Source organism: Malania oleifera, chromosome 11, assembly GCF_029873635.1.
Source record: "Malania oleifera isolate guangnan ecotype guangnan chromosome 11, ASM2987363v1, whole genome shotgun sequence".
Classification (NCBI taxonomy): domain Eukaryota; kingdom Viridiplantae; phylum Streptophyta; class Magnoliopsida; order Santalales; family Ximeniaceae; genus Malania; species Malania oleifera.
Genome location: NC_080427.1, coordinates 6,860,213 through 6,866,872, shown reverse-complemented (window position 1 = coordinate 6,866,872; position 6,660 = coordinate 6,860,213). Strand labels below are relative to the sequence as shown.

Below are 6,660 nucleotides of genomic sequence, written 5' to 3'. Positions count from 1 at the left end.
CTAGCTTTTGAAAAGGATTTTTGCACACAAAATCTAGGTTTAGGTATCTTACAACAATAATGCAAGAACCATAACTCTCAAAGTCTTTCCACACTAGATTTATCAAATGAAATCAGTGGAAGAACTTTAATGTTAAAGTCTCAAATAAAATCGATCAAACAATAATGCAAATGAGAGTTTTAACTATAGAGATTAAACTTAATAGCCTTAGAAAATATTCACAATACTTGGAGAAATCAAGAATGAGGAGTATGTGAGTGTTTGGAAGTATTATTTAGCTAATAAAGGTTTTTGGATGTTGAGAGAATTTTGCTCTAATCAAGTTTGCTAATCCTTGCTAATTGTGACAAATGAAGGGGTATATATAGGTAAGGAGGAATTTTTGACCGTTGGGGACACAATGCGTATAATTAGATTTGTTTAAAAGACCATTAAGAATATTAACCCACTTTACTCCATTTAAAATTTTGGTAAAAAATATTTTAACCCTCAAGGTTCGAGTGCCTGGCCAGAGGTTCGGGTGCCCGAACAAATACAATCAAAAATTCAACTTTCAGAGGTTTGGGTGCCTGAAGGGTGAGTTGGTCGTTACATTGTGTATTATAAAATGTCTCCTAATGCCATGCTGCTCGCACAACTCTATGAACGTTGAATTTTTGTGCTCAGTACCATTGTCGAACCTGAGGTATTTGATCTTCCTCCCAATCTAGTTTTCCACTTCAGTTTTCCACAATTTGAACTTGACAAACGTCTCTAACTTGTGCCGCATGAAGTACACTCAGACCTTTTGTGAGTAATCATCAATAAAACTCACGAAGTACATATGTCCTTCCCGTGATGCTACCCTCACTGGACCCCAAACATTTGAATGAATGTAGTCAAGAATTCCCTTTGTATTGTGTGTGGCTATCTTGAACTGCACCTTATTTTGTTTCCTAAGAATACAATACCTGTAGAAATTCAGCTTGCATGTTTTGACACCCTTCAAAATATTTCTCTTATGAAGCTTCGTCATCCTACGCTCACCTATATGCCTTAACCGCATATGCCACATGACAGTACTATTTGACACTGACGCTACAGTTGCAGCTCCATCTACAACTATGGTACCTAGCAGTATATAGATATTTCCTAGTAATTTCTACCCCTTCAAGACGATTAAGACACCTTTACTCACATTCATTACCCCACTTGCAAACTTGTAACTAATTCCATTATAGTATAAAGTGCCCAATGAAATCAGATTCTTCCTTAACTCCAGTATATGTCTACCATCACACAACATTCTCACAACACCATCAAACATTTTAATTCTGATATTCCCTATTTCGAAAATTTTGCATGAAGCATCATTTCCCATCAGAACAGAACCAAAATTTACCAACCTATAGGTGGTGAACCAATCTTTGTTTGGTGTCATGTGATAGAAGCATGTCGATCTAAGATCCAAGAATCCATTAGACGATCTAAACCAGATGAAACTGAAAGCATATCACCATCACTGCTTTCTAAGTCTCTTTCTTCCACTACATTCGCAGATTTTGATGAACCCTCTTTATTTTATGCATTTCCCTTCTTCCTCTATGGACAATATGGTTTTATCTGCCCCTTTTTCCCACACTTAAAACACCATACGTCCTTTTCCTAGAACATGACCGAGATTTATTATTACTCGGTCCACTCCTAAACTTGCTTCTCCTACGTTCGTAGTTACCCTTCACCACGAGTCCTTCACCTTGTGAATTCTCATCGCTGGCTTTCTTCCTCTGCTAAAAACCCAAAAGAGCACTTGTGATTTCCTCCAATTCAAGAGTTTCCTCTCCCTACATTATAGTTGTAACCAAATTCTCATATGTAGAAGACGCAGGTGGGGAATTCAGTAGCATCAACGTCTTGTCTTCGTCTTCAAACTTTACATCAACTGGCTTCAAATAAATGATGATTTGATTAAACACATTGATGTGTTGGTTCAAATCTGAAACCTCTAACATCTTAAGCTCATACAGTTTCTGCTTAAGATAGAACTTGTTTGTTAACGACTTGGACATAAATTGACTTTCCAGATTCAGCCAAATTGTCGCCAACGATTCCTCATCCATGAGGTGATTTATCACATCATTAGCTAGACAAAGCCTGGTATTCGCCACAACATTTGCTTCAAGTTCTTTCCAACTCATGTCGTCCATGCCTTCTGATTGCGTTCTGTATAGCGCCTTTACCATATCCTGATGCACTAACAAATCCTTAACCCTCCTCTACCGTAGTCCAAAATTTCTCGATCCGTTGAACTTGACAATGTTGAACTTCGCAGAAGAAATCCGAGCCATTGTAACCAATTGCTCTAATTCCAATTTGTTTTGTAAATTAATGTGCAACGGAAAGCCAGATCGTGCAATGCATCAAATAATGATGAATAATACAAAAAATACAATCACACATATAATAAGAAAAGCAATAAAGACACAACACAAGAATTAACGTGGTTCAGCAGAATGCCTACGTCCATAAGAGCAAGCAGTGGCTGAAATTCACTATCTACCAAAACCAAAGTTACAACATTGTATTTATGCCAACCCTACATGTACAGAGGATTTATAAAGTTCCCAAAATACCCCTGTATCAATCCGCGGAGAATTTGCCTCCGAATCCCCAACCTATTGATCTTTGCAATTCAAAATTAAAAAACAGAGCCAAACAAAACCGTCAATGATTTCAAAAAGTCATTGACGATTTCTTATCGAGATTAAACCGTCGATGTTCTATGTCAAACCGTCGATGGTTTCTTCCTGAGCCTGAAACCGTTGACTCTCTTATGTAAACAGTCGACGATTTTCTCTTGCAATTTAACTTCCTTGTTTTTCCTCAGCATGTTTTCTTTGTACATGTGTTCCACTCAATATGAGCCGCGTACTATAACAAAATATTCGTAGGAGAGGATTTGAACAGTCAACTTGTAAAGGACAGTAAAGATCATGAAAAAATACATAGGGAGATGGATATGTTGATAAAATGAGTGTAGTAATATGATCTTAAAATTTTCTATTCACATGATTTATAGCAATAATATATGGTTTAAGAAGGAGAAGAACACTACATAACCTTCAAGAACAGACAAATTAAAAGTAAATATAATTTTTCAACAAATCGTTTATGATGAGATGATTGTAAAGTAATTATACATGAAAGTTTAATTGCAAAACATAGAGTACTAACTAGACAAAGGGAAATAATGTAAACATAAGGATTCTTTGGAATAGGATAGTTAGTTTTGTTAAATAGATGGCAAAAGTGCTTGTAGGTAGGTGATTATAGAAGAAAATGATCAACAAGTAGAGAGAGATGGTGGGATTAAGATGTCAAAAAAAATTTTCGGACAAAAAGAATGTTGTTTAAGACATGAAAAAAAATATAAAAACATAGAAAACTTTGAAAAACATAAACAGATAAGAAATGATAATATATATATTGTAAAGAACAATAAAGGTCATGAAAGAATATATAGGGAGATGGATATGAAAATAAAATGAGTCTAATGATATGATCTTAGATTTTTTTCTACATCACATGATCTTATAACAATAATACATGCTTTAAGAAGGGAAAAGAACACTTAATAACCTTCAAGAACGGACAAATTAAAAGTCAATTAGAATTTGTTAAAAAGATAGCAAAAGTGCTTTTTAGGTGACTATAGAAGAAAATGGTCAACAAGTAAAGAGATACAGTGGTGGGATTAAGATGTCAAAAAAGTTGTTAGGACAAAAAAAGTGTCGTTTAAGACATGAAAAAAAACCTAAAAACATAGAAAAATTTGAAAGCATAAAGAGATTAGATACAAAAAATAAATTGTCAGTGAAGCTAAACATACATAATATATAATGATTCATACATTAATTTAGATACAAAAAGGAAAAAAGAAGAAAAAAAATGCAAAATATATAAACTTGTTAAATTTAGAGGGAAAAAAAAAAACTTAGGTAATATCAAGTGTATTAAAAAAAAATAAGGTTGATAATTTTCTAGTTGAAGAGGAAGATATAGAAGAAAGTTAACAAAATTATTTTAATGAGCTATTTAATTAATGAACCAAGTAGAATGCTTAAACTTCAAATATTTGACAAATGAGTTAAAATAAAAAACTAAAATACTTTTCTATTTATCTATAAAATTAGAGTTAATGAAGTTAAGTTTGCATTGAAGATGACATAAAATGGATAAATTATAGGAATAGATCACATCTCAGTGAATAATGGAAAATCATTTTAATACCTACAACAACAATAATAGACCAAGCCTTAAGTCTCACTAGGTGGGTCTAACTTCGTTAAACATTTTCTAACAATTTACATAACTACAATTTCCTCCGATAATTTGAGGTTTGTCAATATCATGTTTTAAGGATCTGTTTGGATTGCCAACATTTGGTGATCGTGTCAAAACTAATCAAGTATAAATAACTAAATCATTAAATCATTTAAATTGTCATTTTTATGTTAGAAAACGAAGTCACCATGCTATTTTAATTTTTGAAAAGATAAAATAAAGGAAAACATTCTAAAGAGATTAGGTTCGGGAATACAATTGTGAATAGAAAAAGTAATAGTTTAAATTTCTTTTAAATAGAATTCAAAGCATTAGAACCCTAAAACACTCATTCCTTGAAATGGTTACAGTGCTTACCTTGTGCGTGTGTGCATGTATCTCCATTTTTAAAATAATATTTGAAAACAAAGATTTAGATTTTTAACACTTTATAATTTTAATTTTTGAAAGCCAGGCAATGACCGCCTACAAAGGCTAGTTGATTGCCCTCGGCATTTTTACATCCTCTTGCCTTATTCATTCCACAAAGTTATCCAATCCTTACCCTTTTCAAAAAAGCTTTCGTAAGACCCAAAATATAGTTAACTAGCATATGGAAGCACTTCAACTTGACTTAGTTAGAGATATGCTTGCTAGCTCGAATTGCTTAATGTTATCTCAACGATATGTTATATATGCATGTGATGTAGTTGAACCTTTGGTAGGGTAATCTTTGAACCTTTATCTAATTTGTGAATGAATTGAATGAATGGACATTTAAAGAACATCTTAATCAAAGAATCTAACAACAGACCTCAAAGTAGTGTCCTGTGTATACCTTCGAGGATCTCGAGATGAGGATGAACATCATCTTTTTGGGGGGGTTGATCCAATATCTAGTGGAAGGTAAATTTACATCAAAGCAAACTAACATGATAAAATTCATCCAATGACAAACCTCAAGGTAGTGTCTTATGCATACCTTCGAGGATCTCGAGATAAGGGTAATCAACCTTTTGTGTAGGTTTATCCAATATATTAAAGGTTGAAAATTTTCAAAATAAAAGAATTGACGTCTTAATGGGTTGAATCCAAAGGTATCCATAGATTAATTGTTTATAGAACGGGGGTGTAGGGATGTTAGTATCTTTCCTTCACATAATAGCACTCTTGGACTTGGTTTTGGTGCATAGGCCACTAGTTATTGGTTCCTTGGGCTCTAGGTTAGCTATTTGATCAATTAATCAATAGTAAATCATTAGGTATTCTAATCTCACCTATATCTCATTCCCTAAATATGAATTTCAAAATTCAATTTTGACATTCGTGTCAAGGCAGTCTGAAGATTCACACAAGTAGAGGTGAGCCTTTGAAACATGTTGACGGTCAAAAAGTTGCATCAACATCAACCTAAGAATATGCCTCATAAATCATTATTCACAAGCTTAAGGCTTGATAAGCCAAGTGAAAAGAAGATTAAAAAAAAAAAAACAAGAAGACTCAATTAGGTAAGTGACTCCAAAGGAAAAAAGTTAAAAGGAAGCCGTAACTATTGAATTGACCACCTAAGAAGTCGTATAAAAGGTCCACTCTAATTCAAATTTGACCCTAGGTATTCTTGTGGTCGAGTCTTTGTAGCCAAATCCCAAAAATTTTCCATAACCATTAACACCCGAATGAAAATTGAACTATAGACGATATGAGATATGTAGCTCCTTTTAGCATGGACAACTGTCCTTATTTTTCTACCCCTAAGCCAATTATGTGTGTGTTAGATGATTTTCCATCCAAGTCATATCAATATGACATGACCAATCATATAGGCCACACATCATGTCCTTTATAGGTGCTTATAAATGGCATAAACAATCACAAAAAATGTTCCACTAAAGCATACTATTTGTTCATGAAATTGACTACTAAATCCTTACAAAAAAATTTTAAAACATTAAAAGATGTTGCAATCTAAATACTCCCTTTTCTCTACAAATTTTATCTCACAGTTATAATGTTTGTTCCCACGGGAAAAGAAAACACATTCAGACAAATGAATAATATATAATATAACCAAAGAAAATTATTGCACGCCCGGTGGGACTCGAACCCACAATCGCCTGATTAGAAGTCAGGCGCCTTATCCATTAGGCCACGGGCGCCGGTTGTTCTCTGGTCTTGGTTGCTTTTAATTATACCTATCATTGTAAGGCCTGAATGGACAGCTAGCGCAAGTATAGCTGGTGTGGGCCCTCCTTCAGGCTTCAGGACTCGGCAATTATAACGTGTCTCGGGAGTTTGGAGTATCTGATATATATTCCCAACTTGAAATAGAAAATGTTAATATTTTAATTTCATAATTAA

At 33.7% G+C, this 6,660-nt stretch overlaps 1 non-coding gene across 1 annotated transcript; it reads right to left on the bottom strand.

The window, feature by feature from the left end:
- Nucleotides 1–6,385: 6,385 nt before the first annotated feature.
- Nucleotides 6,386–6,458, bottom strand: TRNAR-UCU (transfer RNA arginine (anticodon UCU)). The gene has a single exon. It is a non-coding gene; the product is annotated as a tRNA-Arg (tRNA).
- Between the last annotated feature and the right edge of the window lie 202 nt (nucleotides 6,459–6,660).